This window comes from Chiloscyllium punctatum, chromosome 18 (assembly GCF_047496795.1).
Source record: "Chiloscyllium punctatum isolate Juve2018m chromosome 18, sChiPun1.3, whole genome shotgun sequence".
NCBI lineage: Eukaryota > Metazoa > Chordata > Chondrichthyes > Orectolobiformes > Hemiscylliidae > Chiloscyllium > Chiloscyllium punctatum.
This window is the reverse complement of record NC_092756.1, coordinates 1,378,846-1,402,093: the sequence shown is the minus strand read 5'-3', so window position 1 is coordinate 1,402,093 and position 23,248 is coordinate 1,378,846.

Genomic DNA, 23,248 nt, shown 5'->3' with positions numbered 1-23,248 from the left:
TCTCTCTCTCATCTATCTCTCTCACCCCCCTCTCTCTCTTCACCCCCTCTCTGAACCACCCTCAATCTCTCATCCCCTCACTCTCTCACCACATCAGTTTCTCACCCCCTCTCTCTCTGTCCCACCTTCTTCTCTCTCAACCTCTCTCTCTCTCTCATACCCTCTTTCACTCCTCTCTCTCACCCCTCTCTTTCTCTGTCAACCCCTCTCTCTCACCCCACTCTATCTCACTCCCTCTCTCTCACCGTCCCTCTCTTACCACCCCCTCTCTCAACACACCACAATCTCTCATCCCTTCACTCTCCTACTCCCTCAGTCTCTCACCCCACTCTCTCTCAACACCTCTCTCTCTGTCTCACATCCATCTCTCTCTCACTCCCCTCTCTCTCCCCTTTCTCTCCGTCACCCCTCTCTCTCCCACCCCAATCTCTTTCACATCCCACTCTCTCGCACACACTCTCACACACCCTCGCTCTCGCACCCCTCCCTCTTTCCCACCATCTCTCTGCCTCTTTCTCATCCCCTCACTCTCCTTCTCACTTCCTCTCTCTCACCCCGTCTCTCTCTCACCCCTCTCTCTCCCAGACCCTCTCTGTCACTCACTCCCACATCTCCCTCTCACCCATCTCTCTCTCACCCCCTCTCTCTCGCACCCCTTTCTTCCATCCTCTCACTCTCTCACCCCTCTCTCACCCCGCTCTCTCTCCCATCTACCTCTCTCTCATCCCTCTCTCTCTCTCACCCCCTTTCTCTCAACCCATCTCTCTCACCCCTCGCTCTCTCCCCCTCTCTCTCACTCCCTCCCTCTCACCACCACCTCTCTCTCACCTCCCCCTCTCAAACCCCTTCATTCTTTCATCCCCTCACTCTCTCAATCCCTCTCTGTCTCACTTCCTCTCTCTTTCAACCCCCCTCTCTCTCACCACCCTTTCTCTCAACCCCCCTCACTCTCTCTCATCCCCTTACTCTCTCACACCCTCAATCTGTCACGACCTCTCTCTTTCTCAATGCCTCTCTCTCTCACCCCCCTCTCTCTCATCCCCTCTCTCACCCCTATCTCTCATGCCCTCTCACACCCTTTCGCTCTTACCCGCGCTCTCTCTCTAACCCCTCCCCCACCCCTCTCTCTCACCCCTCTCTCTCACGCACTCTCTTAATCACTCCCTCTCTTTCTCACTCCACTCTCTCTCAATCACCCATAGTCTCGCACCCCCTCTCTCTCACTCCCCTCTCTCACTCCCTGGTCCTCTCACCCCCCTCTCACCACCCCCTCTCTCAAACCACCTCACTCTCTCATCCCTCTCACTCACCCCTCTCTCTCTCACCCCCTCTCACCCCTTTGTCACTCCCTCACCCACTCCCTCTCTCACACCCTTTCTCTCTTTCCCAGCGCTCTATCACTCTAACCCACTCTCTCTCTGTCCCCCCTCTCTTTGTCCCCCTCTCTCTGTCCCCCCTCTCTCTGTCCCCCCTCACTCTCTCTCTCCCGCGCGCTCTCCCACCCGCCTCTCTCTGTCCCCCTCTCTCTCTGTCCCCCTCTCTCTCTGTCCACACTCTCTCTCTGTCCACCCTCTCTCTCTGTCCCCCCTCTCTCTCTGACCCCTTCTCTCTGTCCCCCTTCTCACTGTCCCCCCTCTCTCTCTGTCCCCCCCTCTCTCTGTCCCCCCCTCTCTCTGTCCCCCTCTCTCTCTGTCCCCCCCTCTCTCTCTGTCCCCCCTCTCTCTCTGTCCCCCCTCTCTTTCTGTCCCCCTCTCTCTCTGTCCCCCTCTCTCTCTGTCCCCGCTCTCTCTCTGTCCCCCCATCTCTGTCCCCATCCCACTGTCGTCCCACTGTCCTCCTCCCACTGTCCTCCTCCCACTGTCCTCCTCCCACTGTCCTCCTCCCACTGTCCCCCTCCCACTGTCCCCCTCCCACTGTCCCCCTCCCACTGTCCCCCTCCCACTGTCCCTCTCTATCTGGCCCTCTCTCTCTGGCCCCCTCTCTCTGTCCCCCTCTACCTCCCCGTCTTCTTGTCCTCCTCTCTCTGTTCCACTCTATCTGTCCCCCTCTACCTCCCCCTCTTCCTGTCCCCTTCTCACTGACCCCCTCTCACACTGCCTCCTCACTCTGTCCCCTCTCTCTCTCTCCCTCTGTGCCCCCTCTCTGTCCCCGACTCTCTCTGTCCCCCCTCTCTCTGTTCCCCACTCTCTCCAAACCCCCACTCTCTGACCCCCTCTGTCCCCTCTCTCTCTGTCCTCTCTCTCTCTGTCCCCCCCTCTCTCTGTCCCCTCTCTCTCTGTGCCCCCCCGTGTCCCCTCTCTCTGACCACTCTCTCTCCCCCACTCTGTACCCTTCTCTCTGATCCCCACTCTCTGCCGCCGTCTCTCTGACCACCTCTATCTCCACCACTCTCTGTGGCCCTCTCTCTCACGTTTTCTCTCTGCCAAACTCTCTTTCCCCCCTCTCTTTCCCCCCTCTCTTTCCCCCCCTCTTGCCCCCTCTCTCTTGTCCCCTCTCTCTGTGTCCCCTCTCTCATTGAATCCCTCTATCTCCCTCACTCTCTGTGCCCCTCTCTCTGTCCCCCTCTCTCTGACCCACTCTACCTCCCATTCTTTCTGTCCCTCTCTCTCTGACCCCCTCTATCTCCCCCATTTTCTGTGCTCCTCACTATGTCTCCCTTCCTCTGAACCCCTCTATCTCGCCCTCACTCTGTCCCCCTCCCTCTGTCTCCCTCTCTCTGTCTCCTCTCACTCTCCTCCGCTCTCTGCCCCCCTCTCTGTCACCCTCTCTCTGTCGCCATTTCTCTGTCGCCATCTCTCTGCCCCCTCTCTCTCTGTCCCCCTCTCTCAGACCCCTACATCTCCCCCACTCTCTGTCCCCCTCTCTCTGTTGCCCTCTCTCTGAGCCCCTCTCCATCCCACCCGCCTCTCTCTCTGTACCTCCTCACTGTCCCCCCTCTCTCTCTGTCCCCTCTCTCTCTGCCCCCACTCTCTGCCCCCCTCTCTGTTCCCCTCTCTCTGACCCCCTCTATCACCCCCACTTGCTTCCCCCTCTCTCTCTGTCCCCCTCTCTCTCTGTCCCCCCTCTCTCTGTCCCCCCCTCTCTCTGTCCCCTCTCTCTCTGTCCCCCCCTCTCTGTGCTCCTCTCTCTCTGTGCCCCCTCTCTCTGACGCCCTCTATCGCCCCCACTATCTGTCTTCTCTCTGACCACCTCTATCTCCCCCACTCTCTATGCCCCTCTCTCTGTCCCTCTCCCTCAGACCCCCTCTATCTGCCCCTCTCTATGTCCTCCTCTCTCTCTGTCCCCCTCTCTCTGACCCCCCCTCACTCCCCCACTCTGTACGCCTCTCTCTGATCCCCACTCTCTGTCCCCATCTGTCTCCCCCTCTCTCAGTCCACCTCTCTCTGACCCCATCTGTCTCCACCACTCACTGTGCCCCTCTCTCTATCGCCCTCTCTCTGACCCCGCCTCCCTCCCACGCGCCTCTCTCTTTCCCTCTCTCTCTGCCCCCCTCTCTCTCTGCCCCCCTCTCTCTCTGCCGCCCTCTCTCTCTGCCCCTTTCTCTCTCTGCCCCCTCTCTCTCTGCTCCCCTCTCTCTCTGAGCCCCCTCTCTGTCCCCCCTCTCTGTCCCCCCCTCTCTGTTCCCCCCCTCTCAGTCCCCCCCTCTCTGTCCCCCCCCTCTCTGTCCCCCCTCTCTGTCCCCCCCCTCTGTCCCCCCCCTCTGTCCCCCCCCTCTGTTCCCCCCCTCTCTGTCCCCCCCTCTCTGTCCCCCCCTCTCTGTCCCCCTCTCTGTCCCCCTCTCTGTCCCCCCCTCTCTGTCCCCCCCTCTCTCTCTGTCCCCCCCTCTCTCTCTGTCCCCCCCTCTCTCTCTGTCCCCCCCTCTCTCTCTGTCCCCCTCTCTCTCTGTCCCCCTCTCTCTCTGTCCCCTTCTCTCTCTGTCCCCTCTCTCTCTGTCCCCCCCTCTCTCCCCCCCTGTACCCCACTCTCTCTGTCGCCCTCTCTCTGCCCGCTCTCTCTGCCCCGCTCTTTCTACCCCGCTCTCTCTGCCCCGCTCTCTCTGCCCCGCTCTCTCTGTCCCCCTCTCTCTCTGAACCCCCATTTCCCTAATCTCTGCCCCCTCTCTCTGTCCCCGTCTCTCTCTGTCCCCCTCTCTCTCTGCCCCCTCTCTCTCTGTCCCCCCTCTCTCTGTGCCCATCTCTTTGTCCCCCTCTTTCTGATGCCCTCTATCCCACCCACTATCTGTCCTCCTCTCTCTGTCCCCCTCTCTCTGATACCTTTACCTCCCATTCTCTCTGTCCCACTCTCTCTGTTCCCCTCTCTCTCTGCCCCCCTCTCTCTCTGCCCTCCTCTCTCTCTGCCCTCGTCTCTCTCTGTCCCCCCTCTCTCTGTCCCCCCTCTCTCTCTGTCCCCCTCTCTCTCTGTCCCCCTCTCTCTCTGTCCCCCTCTCTCTCTGTCCCCCTCTCTCTCTGTCCCCCTCTCTCTCTGTCCCCCACTCTCTCTGTCCCCCACTCTCTCTGTCCCCCACTCTCTCTCTTTCCCCATCTCTCTCTGTCCTCCTCTGTTTCTGTCCCCTTCTCTCTGTCCTCATCTCTCTCTGCCCTCCTCTCTCTCTGCCCTCATCTCTCTCTGCCCTCATCTCTCTCTGCCCTCCTCTCTCTCTGTCCCCCTCTCTCTCTGTCCCCCTCTCTCTCTGTCCCCCTCTCTCTCTGTCCCCCTCTCTCTCTGTCCCCTTCTCTCTCTGTCCCCAATCTCTCTGTCCCCCCTCCCCCCCTGTACCCCACTCTCTCTGTCCCCCTCTCTGTCCCCTTCTCTCTGTCGCCCTCTCTCTGCCCGCTCTCTCTGCCCCGCTCTCTCTGCCCCGCTCTCTCTGCCCCTCTCTCTCTGTCCCCCTCTCTCTCTGTCCCCCTCTCTCTCTGTCCCCTTCTCTCTCTGTCCCCTTCTCTCTCTGTCCCCTCTCTCTCTGTCCCCCCCTCTCCCCCCCGTACCCAACTCTCTCTGTCCCCGTCTCTGTCCCCTTCTCTCTGCCCCGCTCTCTCTGCACCGCTCTCTCTGCCCCGCTCTCTCTGCCCCGCTCTCTCTGTCCCCCTCTCTCTCTGAACCCCCATTTCCCCTAATCTCTGTCCCCCCCCTCTCTGTCCCCCCTCTCTGTCCCCCCCTCTGTCCCCCCCCTCTGTCCCCCCCCTCTGTTCACCCCCTCTCTGTCCCCCCCCTCTCTGTCCCCCCTCTCTGTCCCCCTCTCTGTCCCCCTCTCTGTCCCCCCCTCTCTGTCCACCCCTCTCTCTCTGTCCCCCCCTCTCTCTCTGTCCCCCCCTCTCTCTCTGTCCCCCCCTCTCTCTCTGTCCCCCTCTCTCTCTGTCCCCCTCTCTCTCTGTTCCCCTCTCTCTCTGTCCCCTTCTCTCTCTGTCCCCTCTCTCTCTGTCCCCCCCTCTCTCCCCCCCTGTACCCCACTCTCTCTGTCGCCCTCTCTCTGCCCGCTCTCTCTGCCCCGCTCTTTCTACCCCGCTCTCTCTGCCCCGCTCTCTCTGCCCCGCTCTCTCTGTCCCCCTCTCTCTCTGAACCCCCATTTCCCTAATCTCTGCCCCCTCTCTCTGTCCCCGTCTCTCTCTGTCCCCCTCTCTCTCTGCCCCCTCTCTCTCTGTCCCCCCTCTCTCTGTGCCCATCTCTTTGTCCCCCTCTTTCTGATGCCCTCTATCCCACCCACTATCTGTCCTCCTCTCTCTGTCCCCCTCTCTCTGATACCTTTACCTCCCATTCTCTCTGTCCCACTCTCTCTGTTCCCCTCTCTCTCTGCCCTCCTCTCTCTCTGCCCTCCTCTCTCTCTGCCCTCGTCTCTCTCTGTCCCCCCTATCTCTGTCCCCCTCTCTCTCTGTCCCCCTCTCTCTCTGTCCCCCTCTCTCTCTGTCCCCCTCTCTCTCTGTCCCCCACTCTCTCTGTCCCCCACTCTCTCTCTTTCCCCATCTCTCTCTGTCCTCCTCTGTTTCTGTCCCCTTCTCTCTGTCCTCATCTCTCTCTGCCCTCCTCTCTCTCTGCCCTCATCTCTCTCTGCCCTCATCTCTCTCTGCCCTCCTCTCTCTCTGTCCCCCTCTCTCTCTGTCCCCCTCTCTCTCTGTCCCCCTCTCTCTCTGTCCCCTTCTCTCTCTGTCCCCACTCTCTCTGTCCCCCCCTCCCCCCCTGTACCCCACTCTCTCTGTCCCCCTCTCTGTCCCCTTCTCTCTGTCGCCCTCTCTCTGCCCGCTCTCTCTGCCCCGCTCTCTCTGCCCCGCTCTCTCTGCCCCTCTCTCTCTGTCCCCCTCTCTCTCTGTCCCCCTCTCTCTCTGTCCCCCTCTCTCTCTGTCCCCTTCTCTCTCTGTCCCCTCTCTCTCTGTCCCCCCCCTCTCCCCCCCGTACCCCACTCTCTCTGTCCCCGTCTCTGTCCCCTTCTCTCTGCCCCGCTCTCTCTGCACCGCTCTCTCTGCCCCGCTCTCTCTGCCCCGCTCTCTCTGTCCCCCTCTCTCTCTGAACCCCCATTTCCCCTAATCTCTGTCCCCGTCTCTCTCTGTCCTCGTCTCTCTCTGTCCCCGTCTCTCTCTGTCCCCCCCCTCTCTCTCTGTCCCCCCCTCTCTCTCTGTCCCCCCCTCTCTCTCTGTCCCCCCCTCTCTCTCTGTCCCCCCCCCTCTCTCTGTCCCCCTCTCTCTCTCTGTCCCCTCTCTGTCTGTCCCCCTCTCTCATTATCTCGCCCCCATTTCTCTCTCTTTCTCTCCCTCCCTCACCTTATCTCTCCCTTCCCTCTCTCTGTCTCTGTGTCTCTATGTCTCTCCCTGCTCCTTTGCTTTCTCTCCATCTTCTCTCACTCTCGATCCCCTTATCTTGTTCTCTCTCTCTCCCCCTCCCCTCCATTTTTCTCTGACTGAATCTCTCTCCCTTCTGTCCCGCCCTTCCTCTCTCTCTGACAAACTCTGTCTCCTTGGTCCTTCCCTCTCCCTCTGACCCAGAGACTGGGGGTTGGTGTTGAGGCTGCTTGTGGAGGTGGGGGCGGGGGAGGGGAGGTGGGGTGAGATGATAGAGAGAAGTGGGAGGTGGGGAAAATGGGGTAGAGCCGGAATTGCGGGAGGGAGACAGAGACGGCAGGAGAGAGAGAGAGTGAGGGTGAGGGGGAGAGAGAAGAATGGAGGCAGGTGGAGAAACTCATGTTGGGGTGTGTGAGAGAGGGGGGAGAGTGAGGCAGAAAGAATAGTAGAGGCAGGTGGAGAAACCGGGGTTGGGGGCTGTCTGAGAGGGGACCAGAGAGAGTGAAAGGGAGAGGTGTGGTGAGAAAGAGAGATTGTGCACAGAGGGAGAGAAATGAGGAGGAAAAGGGGGCTGGGTGAGGAAATGTGCAGTCTAGGTTGGAGTGGGGGTTGGGTCAGAGGGAGTTAAACCCAGCTCCTGAGCTCAGGGTGCGGTGTCCTCCCCTTCCCTGAGGACCAGGACTTGGTGCTGAGTCTGTCTCTCTCCAGCTCAGCTTCTCCAACACAAAGACACACAGCAACATCAGTCACTCTGCTGCTCGGCACGCTTTAATCAACATTTTTATTGGTTACAAATGGAATTGATGGATACAGTCAGTGGGATGGTGCCTTTACTCACTGGCCTCTGAGTTGAAATGTTTCCCTGTAACCCCCCTGGGGGATAAGGATGGACAAACCAGCGCTACCCTCAGTATGTTACCATAGTGACAGGCTGCTCCATCGCTGAAACACTGAACTGAAATGAGAAAATCCCGGATGGTGTGATTAATGAGGGAATTTGATGGATGGATGGATTTGGGTGAAGGGATATTTCAGCACATTCTTCAGCTGCTGCCTGAACTTAGTCTGGGTCACGGCATAAATCGCGGTGTTTGTGCAGCAACTGAGGAGCTGCAGCATGAAGCCCAATTCCTGCACAAAGTAATCGAGTAACACAGACCGATACCCAAAATACCACATCCGGCACCATATAGAATTCAGCATGAACATTGACCATAACAGGATGAAATTGGCCGAGATCACAAACAGTAAAATGATGGATTTTTTTCGGTTACTCATTTCAGTGTCAGACTGAGCGTCCCCATTGGTGTGACCACGGAGTCTCCTGCGGGCTCTGCTGGTCACTAAAATGTGTCTGACGGTGAGAACATTGAGCAGCAGAATCAGGAGAAATGGGACACATGGGGTTAGAATGTTGTGGATGAGCTCGATTGTGACCCAGACAATGGAGTCACGAACAGCGGTTGCTACAGAACAAAACCAGGGCTCGTTCATCAGCCAATACCGAGACGTGAGAATAAAATACCAGGAAATGTTCTTTAAACAGCTCAGCACAGTCACTGCTCCCAGAACCACAGCCGCCGTTTTCTCACTGCAATATTTACTTTTCAGCTTCTGGCAACAAATGGCCACAAACCGATCAAAGGTGAAAGTGACGGTGAACCAGACAGAGCAGTCAGTGGCTGCATAAAGCAGGACGGCGTGGATATTACAGACGGGGACAGAGTCCCTCAGGAAATAAAACTGTTCAGGATAAACAATGGGAATGTGTCTCAGGATCAGGTCGAGGATAATGACCAGGAGATCCGCCGCTGCCATGGCCCCCAGGTAACGTCTGACACATGGAGACAATCCACAATCTTTATAAAGCAGGACGTAGATGGTCACTACGTTAACTGTGAGGAAGGAAAACAAACCCATTATCCATCAGCCTGGAGGCAAAGGGAACCGTTTGATCCGGGACCCAGTGAGATTTTCAAATGTGTCCCTGTACTCAGGGATTTATTAAAATAATTGGAGCTGGAATAACAAATGGGAAGGTCTGAATTACTGACAAACATGTGACAGAAACCACAAGAAACCCTCCCTCCCCAAACACACAGAGACACATAAGGTTAGATGGTTTCTCGAACATTCCCACACACTCGATCACTCGAGAGCAGACACAGGTCACTCCTTCCCAGTTCCGAATACGGAGGGTGGAAACGTTGCTGTCCTGAAAGATTCTCTCCCAGTTTCCTGAAGACAAACGGAGTTTGGGAATTTCTGTATTTTGGTCTAAATTGTGGTCGATCCTGTGTCGGGAAGAAATGTAAACGCAGGGAAAATGTATTCACCCCTTTAACTGCCTGAGGGGCCTTCGGAACAGTGTCTCCTACTCCCTGGAATGGGATATCTTCCCTCGGGATCTTATCGATGGTTCAATTCACTGACATCCGGCCGTTCACAAACAATGTCAGCTACAGAACGTTCTGGGGAATGTCAGTTATAGAATGTTAGGGATAGAACGTTCTGTGGAATGTCAGTTATAGAATGTTGGGGACGGAACGTTCCAGGGAATGTCAATTATAGAATGTCAGGGACAGAACGTTGCGGAGAATGTCAGTTATAGAATGTCAGGGACAGAAGGTTCTGGGGAATGTCAGTTACAGAATGTCGGGGACAGAACGTTCCAGGGAATGTCAGTTATAGAATGTTGGGGACGGAACGTTCTGGGGAATGTCAATTATAGAATGTCAAGGACAGAACGTTCCGGAGAATGTCAGTTATAGAATGTCAGGGACAGAACATTCGAGGGAATGTCAGTTGTAGAATTTCAGGAACAGAACATTCCAGGGAATGTCAGTTATAGAATTTCAGGAACAGAATGCTCCAGGGAATGTCAGTTATAGAATGTCGGGGACAGAATGTTCCGGGGAATGGCAGTTATAGAATGTTGGGGACGGAACGTTCTGGGGAATGTCAGTTATAGAATGTCGGGGACAGAATGTTCCGGGGAATGTCAGTTATAGAATGTCGGGGACAGAACGTTCCGGGGAATGGCAGTTATAGAATGTTGGGGACGGAACGTTCTGGGGAATGTCAGTTATAGGGACAGAACGTTCTGGGGGACTCCTTGACTTGTCCATCACCTTTCCACCCTCCCCACCCCACCAACATGATGTACTGTGCACAGGCTATATATCTATCCAGCATGGGGAGCGGCACTGACCACATCATTGCATTATCTATAAACCTCAACCAGATAGTCTGACCAGCACAGCGATCTGTGCAGTGATCACGTGTGAATTAATCAGTAAACCAGGAGCAGTTACCCTCCCAGCATGTAGAGCTGTGTACACCACCACAGTGCATTGATCTGTAACCCAGGAGCAGTTACCCTCCCAGCATGTAGGATTGTGTACACCATCCCAGTGCATTGATCTGTAACCCAGGGGCAGTTACCCCCCCAGCATGTAGGACAGTGTACCCCACCCCAATGCATTGATCTGTAACCCAGGAACAGTTACCCTCCCAGCATGTAGGACTGTGTACACCACCCCAGTACATTGATCTGTAACCCAGGAGCAGTTACCACCCCCCCAGCATGTAGGATTGTGTACACCATCCCAGTGCATTGATCTGTAATCCAGGAGCAGTTACCCCCCCCCCCCACCCAGCATGTAGGACTGTGTACCCCACCCCAATGCATTGATTGTAACCCAGGAGCAATTACTCTCCCAGAATGTAGAGCTGCATACCCCACCCCGGTACATTGATCTGTATCCCAGGAGCAGTTACCCTCCCAGCATGTAGGACTGTGTACCCCACCCCGGTTCATTGATCTGTAACCCAGGAGCAGTCACCCTCCCAGCATGTAGAACTGTGTACCCCACCCTAGTGCAATGCTCAGTAATACTGTGTTAGATCACTGCCCAGTGTGGGGAAAGTTGCAGCCCGTTCTGGAACTGACACGATGTACAGCTCCCATCCATTTACAGCTCCATATCTGCATTGTGTCCTGACAAGTGGGTGCTGTGGGTGTAAACATCACTGCCAGAGGGAGATGGCAGGGGAATCAGTTTAAATATCACCACATGGGAGGGGTTTGGGGTATAGACAGAGAGGGGGAGACTGAGAGACAGTGTCATGGAAGGATGCGTTCCCAGGTTTCAGAATACTGAAATGTAGACACTTCGATAGCATCCTGTAACATGGGCCTGTCTTCCCAGGAAAGATGGGATAAAGGGATATTGGTGTGAGGACAGATGATGGAGAGTTTTGGATGAGCATTTGTTCTACAGCTTTGTAAATGGAGTTCTTCATGGAGGGTGGTACTCACCATCACCCAGATGCCCCTGGATATTCCGTGATCGCTGACACTTGGGCCATCTTTAAAAGCCCAATGGTCACACGGTTGAGCTTTCTCAGTTGGGAGCTGCCGTGCACAGTTTACCCCGAGCATGACAGATAAGGGACAATTACACCACGATTTGTCAACAGGGACACGGAGGGTCTGGTGGATGGGCTAGTACAGAGGGGGACCATTCTCTACCCAGAGGGGGCGACACCAGCAGACTCACCGAGCATGGTCTGAGCACACCACCCAGCTCAGTGCAGTATCCGTGGTCTGAAGAAATGTCCAGCAATACAGGACAAGCATCAATCACCTTCCCCACTCTGTCAGGATAAGGGTCACTGTATTCTCTCTGCTCCCTCACACTCACTGTATATCTGTTAAAGCGCCGACCCCGAACAAGGTTCATGGTCCACTACTCTCACTACTGCATGCTGCACCTTCTCTCTCTGTCTCTGTCTTTCTGTCTCTCTCTCTCTCCCTCTCTCTCTCCCCCCCCCCCTCCCTCCACTTCACCCCCACAATAATAACCCTGAATGGAAACAACACTGTGGACTGACTCCCTCCGGACACCTCACCATGACCCCCTCCCCACATACACCAGCACTAACAGCAGGACCACCCACTCCCATCCTCACTCACTCCCTCCCCTTCTCCCATTCCAGGAGAAACAGCCTGGAATAGGACAGAGAGGGCCAAACTGGGTGGTAGAGTGCCTGATATCCGTTCCCTCACCCCCTCCCCCCGCCATGTGGGGAGGAACCTGGTTGGAGTCGGAGAGGACCTGGACGCCTCGTTTAGAAATTCTGAAACATCCACGTCCCACCGACCGAGTAAGGAGCAATGTTCAGTGAAGGGCAATTCTCACTTTAAACCCACTGGCAGCTCTGTTTCCCCCCGGCAGCTCCGTTTCCCCCCGGCACAACTTAGAAGCCGTGGCCCTGATGCCATCTCCCTTTTGTGTCGATCTCGTACAGAGGGAATCCCCACTGTCTCGGTGGGCAGGAGGGTGGGCTCACAACACATCGTCACCACCACCTCCCAGGAAAGGAGCACAGAGACTCCCTCCTACACCTCCTCCTGTAAACAGCTCAGAAACTGAAACTAATCTGTGATAGTTACTGCTCTCCCCACTTGTCCTGATATCTGCAACGATCTGTGCTCATATACACCCAGCGGTCTCTGCTCCTGCACCCCGTTTGTAACGGTATGACCTGTTTTAAACTGTCTTTCATTGTCTTTCCTACCAAAGTGTATCACCTCATACTGTTCTGCACTGATCCCCATCAGCCATAAACCTGAACACTACACCAACGTGTGATTGTACTGTTAGAGTTCTGCACTGTCCTCCATAGGCTTTACAATTCTTCCAGGTTTGGTCTTATCTGCAAACATTGAGATTGTCATAGCGTCACAGTCCGCATGAAACAACTGAAATCCTGCCCCACTCACGAGTGTGAGCCAGTGAAATACTTCTATATTCCCAATACTGCTATGTTTAATTTAAATTACCTATGATCTTCACGCCGTGTCCTCACCATTCCCGTGTGTGTATCTGTGTGTCTCTGTGTGGGGCAGGTCTGGCAGTCTCTGTGGTGCTTAAAGTGATGCAATGCCACCCTCTGCTGGCCTCCACACGCCACTGCACAGGCATTGGCAGAGGGTGAAAACCAACAGGGATTCATTCAGAGATGGGGAGGGAGAGGGCAGCTGCTCACAGCAACATCCAAACTGATGTCTTATCCATGGACTGATCTAAATGTCCTTTAAACGTTGTAACTGTTCCTGCTTTCACCACTTGCTCTGGGAGTTCATTCTACACACAAGCCAGCTTCTGTCTAAAATAATTACGTCTCATGAATTTTCTAAATCTTTTTCCTCGCATCTTAAAATATCCCTCAGTTTGGAATCCCCAACTCTAGGGAAAAGACATCAGCCCTTCAGCTTATCTGTACCCCTCATTCTTTTATATACCTCTGTAAAGTTACCCCTTAATCTCATCCTCTCCAGTGAAAAAAGTCCCAGCGTACCCAGCCTCTCCTTATAGCTCACTCCCTGCATTCCCAGCAACATCCAGGTTAATCTGTTCTCAACCCTCTCCAGCTTAATAGTATCAAGGTCACTAATATCAAAATGAATAGTCAAGGTGTTTTCGAAGTGTAGGGGAGACCAAAACTAGAGGACATAGGCTTAAGGTGAGAGGGGAAATATTAAAGTGACCTAAGGGGCAGCTGTTTCACCCAGAGGGTGGTGTGGCTATGGAATGAGTGGGCATGGTGACCAGACTGGACACATTTTTCCAGAAGAGGCCTCACTAATATCCTGTATAACCTCACCATGCCGTCCCAATTCCGATACTCAAAGGTCTGACCAATGAAGACAAATGTGTTAAACATCTTCTTAACTACACTATCTGTATGAGATGCAAATTTTAAAGAATTATACCTGACGACCTAGGTCTCTGTTCTACAACACTGACAAAAACCGTGCTATTAATTGTATAGGTCCTGCTCCTGTTTGATTTAACAAATCCAATACCTCCCATTAATCCAAACTAAACTCCGTCAGCCACCCCTCAGCCCAGTGAGTGATATTACTGCCACCTCACCCTCCCCTTCAATTTTAAAACGCCCATCTGCCTCCAGGAGGCCTGCACACTCCGGCCTTGATTGTCACAAAGACCCTGAGCTTGGGTTGCCTTGTGTGGTTAGGGAGAGGAGGGACAGATTGCTGACACAGTCAGTGGGGAGGAGAGGCTGGACAGTAATCAGCGGCCACACGTTACAGTTGGGTAATAGTCATCGGTGTTTTGTGACCAGAAATTAAGCTCTTCTTTCGTCTCTGGTGTTCAGTAATAACTAGCCATTTGAGACCCTTCTTAGAGCAGAGTGTGGCTGCAGGATTTCTTTCCCTAACATTGCAGGCTACAGATAATAGCGATTAAAGATGTTCATAGTTAATTTGAATAGCACAGCACATACACTCAACATCCTACAGTTGAGACAAATATCTTGCATTTGTTTAATAATACAAAGTGTTTTGTGTAGTTCAGTAATGGTAACCTGAAAATAAATCCACACCGAGCTGAAAGTGGGCACTAAAATATGACCCAAAATCTGGGTATGGTAGTGTAGTGGGTAGTGTCCCTGTCTCTGAGCCAGAGCTCTGGATTTGATTCCAATTCCTGAGCTAGTGTGGTAGTGCTCCTCGCTCAGGAATAGAAGGATTCAAGTCCTGCCTGTTGCAGAGGTATGTCCCAGCATGTCAGAACAGGCTGATGAACAAACACACAGGAGAATAATGTTACAGCTTTATGGGGTATTGCTGAGTGATACCAGTATCCCTTCCTCTGGGCACAAAGGTCTGGGGGTAAAGCCCACAGAAGTGTCTCAGGATACATCTGAACAAACTGATTAAAATGGATTCAGAATTGTGACCTGATGGAGAAGGAAGACGTATCAGTATTGCATTTCAGAATTTCGGCCCGGGATGACTGAAAGTACAGCCATTCGTGTTGATTTCGCAGAAGTAAAGGTTTATAAAATAAGAAAGGTCATGGATAGGGTGAGTAGTCAGGGTTTTTCACCAGGTTACGGGCGTCCAAAACTAGAGGGCATTGGTGGAAAGTGAGAGGGGAAAAGTTTTGATGAGGCCGAAAGGGCACCTTTTCACACAGAGGGTGGTGTGTGTATGGAATGAGCTGCCAGTGGAAGTGATGGAGGCTGGTACAACTACAGCATGTAAAGGGCATCTGGGTACTGACAGACCTGCCGAGCTTTTCCAGCAATTTCTGTATTTGTTACAAAATGCATGCATTTTAACACAGGTATTCTGAATACATTAAATATTTTATTTTTTAATGACGCAGGACCATGTAAACATATTTCAAATCGGCTGAGACCATTTTATCCGAAGGGTGTGGCTCTGTCTCTAACAGTAGCAATGATGCACCTACATGGAACAGAGAATGTGATGGAGACATAGTTTTGACAATGTACAAGGGACCTCATATGGGTCCAGTTTGAGAGAGGATAATATTATTGTGTGATTCAACTCAGAGAGGGAGAAAATGTAATCTCCCCGAGAAGGCACGGCCTATTGCACTTTCTCTCCTTCATTGTTCCTCTTCATAACAATGTGTGCGAGCTAAAACAAACTCTACAGTCATCGTTACCATTATTATTTTTATAGAACCCCTGCAGTGTTGAAATAGGCCCTTCGGCTCAACAAGTCCATACCAACGTTCCCAACCCATTCCCCTATATTTGCCCCTGACTAATGCAGCTAACCTAGAAATCCCTGAATACTACAGACAATTTAGCATGACCAATCCACCGAACCTACACAGTTTGAGGTAGGAAACTGGATCACCCATTAGAAGCTCACACAGACACGGGGAGAATGTGCAAACTCCACACAGACAGTCACCCAAGGCCGGAATCGACCCCAAGTCCCTAGTGCTGTGAGGCAGCAGTGCTAACCACCGTGCTACCCTTTGGGTGATCACTGACCAGAATGCACTGGAATCTACTCACTGCCTAAAGCAAAGGGAATTCAGCCAAATCCAAACTCTCCCAGGATGAAATATGAAATACCATTGCTAGCAGCTGTGAGAGTACAATATCTTCAGAAGCAGAACAACGTTTTGGACAATCTCAATTTTTACTTTTGTCAGGAGTTCCAATAATATCTGAACAAAGTTGTTTCAAGTTAGAATTGCAGAAATTTTGTTAATCTGTGTGTGTGTGTGTGTGTGTGTGTGTGTTTAGAAACGGAAATATTAGCCCATAAGACATAAGAGTGGAAGTAAGGCGATACGCCCCATCGAGTCCACTCTGCAATTTAATCATGGCTGATGGGCATTTCAACTCCACTTACCCGCATTCTCCCCGTAGCCCTTAATTCCTTGTGACATTAAGAATTTATCAATCTCTGCCTTGAAGACATTTAGCGTCCCGGCCTCCACTGCACTCTGCGGCAATGAATTCCACAGGCCCCACCACTCTCTGGCTGAAGAAATGTTTCCGCATTTCTGTTCTGAATTGACCCCCTCTAGTTGTAAGGCTGTGCCCACATGTCCTAGTCTCCTCGCCTAACGGAAACAATTTCCTAGCGTCCATCCTTTCCAAGCCATTGATTATATATTTGCAATATCCAAACAGTTTGCCATACATCTTTCCACCATAGTTTGAGTAACATTGCTGTGGATCATAAACGTGTTGTTTTAGCAGATTAAAGAAACTAGTCTGACTTGTTGCTAAAACTGACCCTGACCCAGTCTGAGACCGATATCGTCAGCCATATCACCGACCTGGTTACATTTAACATTTGTTGTGAGCAGTGGAGGAGTTGGACTAGAAAAGTAAATAGTGACCCCAAAAAGCCATGGAACTATAGACGGGTGAGCCTGATGTCAGTGGTGGGTAAGTTGTTGGAGGGGATTCTGAGGGATAGCATTTACATACATTTGGGAAGTCAAGGGCTGAACGAAGTAGACAATTAGCTTTGTGCATGGGAAATCATGGCTCATTAATTTGGTTCAGTTTTTTGAAGAGGTGACAAAGAAGATTGATGAAGACAGTATGGTAGACATTGTCTATATGGACTTCAGCAAAGTGTTCATTTAAAGAACAAAGACCAAAAAAATTTACAGCCCAGGAACAGGCCCTTCGCCCTCCAAGCCTGAGCCGATCCAAATGTACTGTCTAAAACTGTCGGTCAATTCCTAAGCATCTGTATCCCTCTGCTCCCCACCTACTCATGCATCTGTCCAGACGCATCTTAAATGAATCTGCCATGCCTGCCTCTACCACCTCTGCTGGCAACGCATTCCAAACGCCCACCACCCTCTGTGTGAAGTACTTACCACGTGTATCCCCCTTAAACATTCCACCTCTCACCTTGAAAGCACGACCTCTCGTTACTGAAGATTTCAACCTGGGAAAAAGCTTGTCTCTATCCACCCTGTCTATACCCTTCTCCTGTTTTCTATTGAAAATAAAGCTAACCGACGCAGGCCCTCTTCATAGCTCGTATTTCATTCTGATTGGTAGGCAGATTAGTAAGTTTCAGTCACATGAGAACAAAGGAAGCTTGTCACAATTGATTTGAAGGAAGAGGAATATTTTTCAGACTGGAGGCTTGTGAGCAGCAGTGTGCTCTAAGAATCAGTACTGAGTTCACTGCATTTCATCATTTACGTAAAGGATTTAGATGTGAAAATTGCGGCCATAGTTAGTAAGTTTACAGATGACATCAGAAAGGTGGTGTAGTAGATTATCTCAGAGTACAAGAGCGCAATTAAATGGGACAAAGGGACAATGAGTGACAGATGAATTTTAATTTAGATAAATACGAGGTTTTGCATTTTGTGAACGCAAACCAGGGCAGGAATTATACACTTGTTGGTAAGGCCCTGGGGCGTGTTGTGAAACAAAGGAACAGAGGGCTGCAGGTGCAGAGTTCCTTGAAAGTGGAGTCGCAGGTAGACAGAGTGGGACAGAACACATTTGGTACATTTGTCTTAATCAGTCAGAACATTCAGTATAGGGGTTGTGGTGGCATATTGCATCTGTACAGGATGTTGATGAGGCCACTTTAAGAATACTGCATACAAATCAGTTGTCTGCAGAAATGACTGACACACAGATGTTCCAGGACTGGAGGTTTGAGCTTTAAGGAGAGGTTGATTAGGTTGAGGTGCTTTCTCCTGGAGTGTCAGAGGCTGAAGGGTGACATTATAGAGGTTTATAAAACCATCAGGGGCATGTATATTCTGAACAGCCACGTTCTGCTCCCCAGGGTAGGGGAGTCCAGAACAAGAGGGCATAGGTTGGAGGGGAGAGGGCAAATGATTTAGAAGGGACCTGAAGGTAAATGTTACACACAGAGAGTGGTGTGTGTACATAAAGTGCTGTCAGAGGAAGTGCTGAAGGCGGTTACAATCGCACATTTAAAAAGTATCTGAAAGAAGAGGGATATTGGCCAAATACTGGCAAATGGGACTGGATCAGATTTAATATCTGATCGGAGTGAACACATCGGACTAACGGGTCTGTTTCCATTCTGCATGACTCTGATTCTATAAGAAGCATGATGAATAATTCTGAAAGGACCTTTCAAGTGGGAATTCTCTTCATTGGAAGTTTATCGTGCCTCTATGTTCACATTGATTGAAAGCTGCATTAGTTAAATATTTGACAGAGAAGTGAGTCATGGATAATGGGATGGAGACAGGAAAGTGAGGCTGAGACCCCAACCTGATCAGCCACAATCTTAGTGCCTGTTGGAAAAGGCTCAAAGTATCTAATGACCCACTCCTGCTCCTCATTCCGATGTTTCTGTGTTCCATTCAGCCCCTCAAACGTGTTAGACAGGAGCAGTTGGAGGCCAATTACTCCTATAACCTGTTGCACAGACACGGAAGAGACCATTCAGCCTCTCAAGACTGTCGCACACGCTTTGACGTGATTTAGGAAATGTAATTGGAAAACCCAGGCTGGGTATGAAAGAGGCCCCTCATCTCTCTTCACAGAGCTTCCACTCTCTGCAACTTGTGCTTCATTTGTTGGTCATGTCGTAGAACCAGATTCATTGTGAATACAGCCCCCATACCTCACCCAGAGATGGATCACAAAATCCTCTTGTCTCCCTGACTGCAATATTCAGCAATTGCACATCCATGAAAATAACACCCACTAACTCTCCAATAACAGAATGTGAGAACATCAGAAAGAGAAACAGGTCATTCACTCCCCAGACCTGCCTTGCCCTTCACTAGATCATGACTGATCTGCTCTTGGTCTCAAATACTCTTTCAAACCCAATTCTTCATAGCCCTCAACTCTCTGTCAGGTCAATATCCATCTACCTCTTCTTCAAATACTTTCAGTCATCTAGCTCCCCGAACACTCTTGATAAGAGAAATCCTGACATTCAATCCCACCTGTTTGAAGAAAACACTTGCTGCTCCTATATCATGGTTTATTGATGCGAACAAAAGAGTTTGAGACAAGGGTTCAGGTTAAAATGACTGGCCCCGATATCAAGGCAGTGGTTGACTTCTGTCGACATCAAGGACCTTAACAAAACTGGACTTAATGGGAATCAGAGTAACCTCTCCAGTGTTTGGAGTCAAACATGGCACAAAGGAAAATGTTCATCATCTCAGTCCTGGGTCACCTCTGTGGGAGATCCTCAGGGTAGCTTCCCCTTCACAAACACCTTCAGCTGCTTCATCAATGTCTCCCCAACCTCACCCTCCTCACCATAAGATCAGAAGTGGGGATGGTCACTGAAGATTCCACGATGTTCAGAACATTTTGTTCCCCCCTCAGCTCCTGAACTGGTCTATGTCCATGAGCAGCAAGACCCAGACTCCATTGAGAGTTGTGCTGTTAAAGTGTCAGTAACATTCAGATAACAACACAATGCCACAGTAAAACAAGAGTTCATTCAGCACCTAACGCTGGTTTCACAGGAATATGATGAAGTCATTCAGCCCATTGTCACTATTGGAGAAGAACAGGGACAGCCCATTCATGTCCTCCAGCAGATTTCTCAGGAAGAGAAGGTGTCTAGTGTGATGGGGCACACCAGAGCCCCTCGAAAATATTGGAAGGCAGTAGCCTAGACTCTAATGTTTTCTTATTTTAAAGGGAATGTAAATTGTCTGTTTCAGATGCAATGTGACTGGTCAGCTACTCGGTGTGAAGCTAAACACTATTTAAACACGAAAGATAAAATGAAACCAAAGAAAGAGGAAATTAGAATAACTTAATTCTATTGGAAAAGTTAACAGAATAATAGATCGTGGAGCTATTACTAATGAACTGTTCCGATCTACGAAAATCCCATAAAGACAGCCCTTGGCAAAACTGAATATTCAGTCACAGATTGCCACAAACTCAAAGATTCTAATCTGTGAGAGCTGGTCACACCCATTCAGGCTGCATTAAAATAAACCCAAGGCCTCCCTCGCTGTTTACTCAGTGTCCTTAACTAACCAGCGTGGTAATGATCATTCAATCTCTCTCTTAAAAGAAACCAGGAGAAAATAACCTCTTACAGCTGCAGCATCATCACACTTGTCAGTACATCGATCTATCAAACAGGAACCAGGGGTAACCAGGGGCCCTTGGCCCTGTCCAATTGGACAAGGAAGAAGTCATTCAGTCCCCTGAGTCAATTACACAGAAACAGAACGAGGCCATTCAGCCCCTTGTGTTACTTGCACACGAACAAGAGGAGGACATTCATCCAGTTGAGCCACTTATACAGGAACAGTCGGAGGCTATTCCCACCTCAATGCACTTACACAGGGGCAGAATAGGTTAATTGATGCTGATTCCTGATGAATGGCTGATGCCCAAAACATCAACTCTCCTGCTGTGCTTTTCCAGCAAACCACTGTCTACTCTGATCTCCAACATGGGCAGTCCTCACTGTCTCCTAATTTATGCTCTAACATGATGAACAATTGGAGCAGAGGCTGCACAGACAGATTGCTCCACGTTATACCTCGTGGCGCCATCGCTCATGATACACACATGGGACTTTAACATGGTTTACTCGCGGTGAGCAGGGAAGCCATATGTCTTGTGTGAAGTCTCAAGAAGGCATGTTCCATCTCCGAGGTGACAGCCTGGTGTTCTCTATGTAGGACGGAAGCTGGTGGGAATGGCTACCTGTTTCAGATGGAAGGTATTGTGGCTGCTGTTGGAGATTGTGAGCAACCTGACGTTCAGTACAGGGTTCACACGCCAACTGCACAATAACGTGGGGAGAGTTAGTAAAGGCATATAAACTATTAGGAAAGTCAAGTTAGACTGATGAATTGACTTTCTAAGTTCAAATAATGATGATATTATTCATGTTGATCTTGTCGAGTGCATGTCCTGTTCAGTGTAACCTGTGTGCCTTACTCTGTCCAAGTCAATTTCCACCCTATGATCTGTCTGGTCATGCTTACTATGATCTTCCTCCACTGCTCATAAATAAAGTGTTTCCCTGTACTGAGGTACACGTGGCAATAAGTCAAACCAATCAATCCTGGGTAAAGTATAGATTTTCTCACCCTATCAATGTCTCTTTTGCAAATACGTGATCGCTGCCATTCCTCGTGTTTCAGCGTCACCATTTCTTCATCTCTCTACAGGTTAAACACTTTGCTTCTTTACTCTGTCCGCATGTTCCCATCACCCGTGTCTGTGGTAAGGAGATCATTCCTTACAAAGGAGATCAAATCTGTACAGAGTGCCACAAATCCTCTCTCAGCAAGGCTCTACAACAGCAGGAAGATGGCTTTACCCATGTACTCGAATCATCTTACAATGAAGCACAGCATACCATTGACTGCACCCATTACTTACACAGGGTTTGATTCGGAGCAGTCAGCATCGACTTGTGAGTGGGAGATCATGCTTCCAAAATTTGTTTGCGTTCTTTGATGAAGTGACCAGGAAGGTTGATGAGGACAGAGCAGTAGACATAGTCTCTATGGATTTCAGTAAGGCCTTTGATAAGGTCCCACACGGCAGGCTGCTCTGGATGGTTCCATCATGTGGAATGCTGGGGGAACTGGCAAATTGTATACACAGTTGGAGTGATGGTAGGAAGCAGAGGGTTTAGTGGAAGCATGCTTGTCAGACTGGAGGCTGGGTCCATAGCTGTTTGTTATCTATGAATTGGTTGAGAATGTACAAGGCATGATTACTAAGTTTGCAGATGACACTAAAGTAATTGGGAGCATGATCAGTGAGGATGTTTATCAGAAATTGCAGCAGGACCTTAATCAGGTGGGGAAGTGGGCCAAGAAATGGCAAATAGAAATTAATATAGATGCGTGATGTCTTACACTTTGGGAACTCAAATCAAGGTAGGAGTTTCATGGTGCATGGCAAGATCTTCAAGGGTGACGTGGGCAGACAGACCTTGGTGTTCAGGTGCACGGTTCTCTGTGAGTGGAGTCACAGGTAGACAGGGCAGTGAAGAAGGCTTTTGGCACATTGGCCTTCATCAGGCAGGACATTGAGTATAGAAGTTGGGAATTTATGTTGCTGTTACACAGGACTTTGGTAAGGCCATACTTGGGAGTATTGTGTTCAGTTTTGTCAACTTATTATAGGGTGGATGTTATTAAATTAGAAAGAGTGTAGAAGAAATTTTCAAGGACATTGCCAGGACCCAATGGTCTGAGTTATAGGGAGAGTTTGGACATGCTAGGACCTTTTCTTTAGCAAGTAGAAGACTGAGGGAGTCCTTATAGAGCTGAATAAGATCATGATGGTAGGGTTAATGCTCTCAGTCTTTTTCCAAGGTTTAGAGAATCGAGGACGAGAAAGGATCAGTTTAAGGTTAAAGGGGAAGGAATAAAAGGAACCTGAGTGGCCACTTCTTTACACAGAGGGCTGGTACGTGGATGAGCTGCAAGCAGATGTGGTTGAGGGGGTTACATTAACAATGTTTCAAAAGCATTTGGATAAATATGCGGATCGGAAAGGACTGGAAGGATAGGGGCCAACTGTAGGGAAATGGGGTTAACGTGGATGAACATTTACAAGGTGGAGTCGAACCCCTCTGTTAATTAAAGCCAAACACCCAGAAAAGTTCGCCTCACCTTGTAATCTGTTAAAATATGAGCAACACAGATCTCCTACATTCCACTATTTAAACAAACATTAACAAGTTAGTTTCTTATCTTTAATAGTGAACACTAGAGGGGCTTCACAAATACAAGCCCCTCTTTTCTTAGCTACTTACTATCTGACTCCGACTCTGTCAAAATCTGCTGTTACAACAACCCACATATTAAAATTACAATCTCAAGACCACACTGTCTCTATCTTCCACCGCTGTGTTCACTCTTCCAGCTGCTGATCTCCCCGGGTCATGTTTTTTTTTACTGCAAGTAGGTTTGACATGAACATGTATCTTTGATAGAGAGTGTTTGAGATGGCCAGTTAGCACTCCTGCTCTACAGCAGTTACTCTGCTGTTGGATGGCAGTATCTCTCCCTCTAGTGTTCAAATGCTGGGTTTATATACTTCCAATGATACAATAATTCTCACATTTGATTGCTTTCCAGGTAACCAAACAATAATGTTCAAATTCCGTTGGCTTCTGGTATCCTGAACGTTATTTAAACTCTTTGGTTGTATTTGAATTG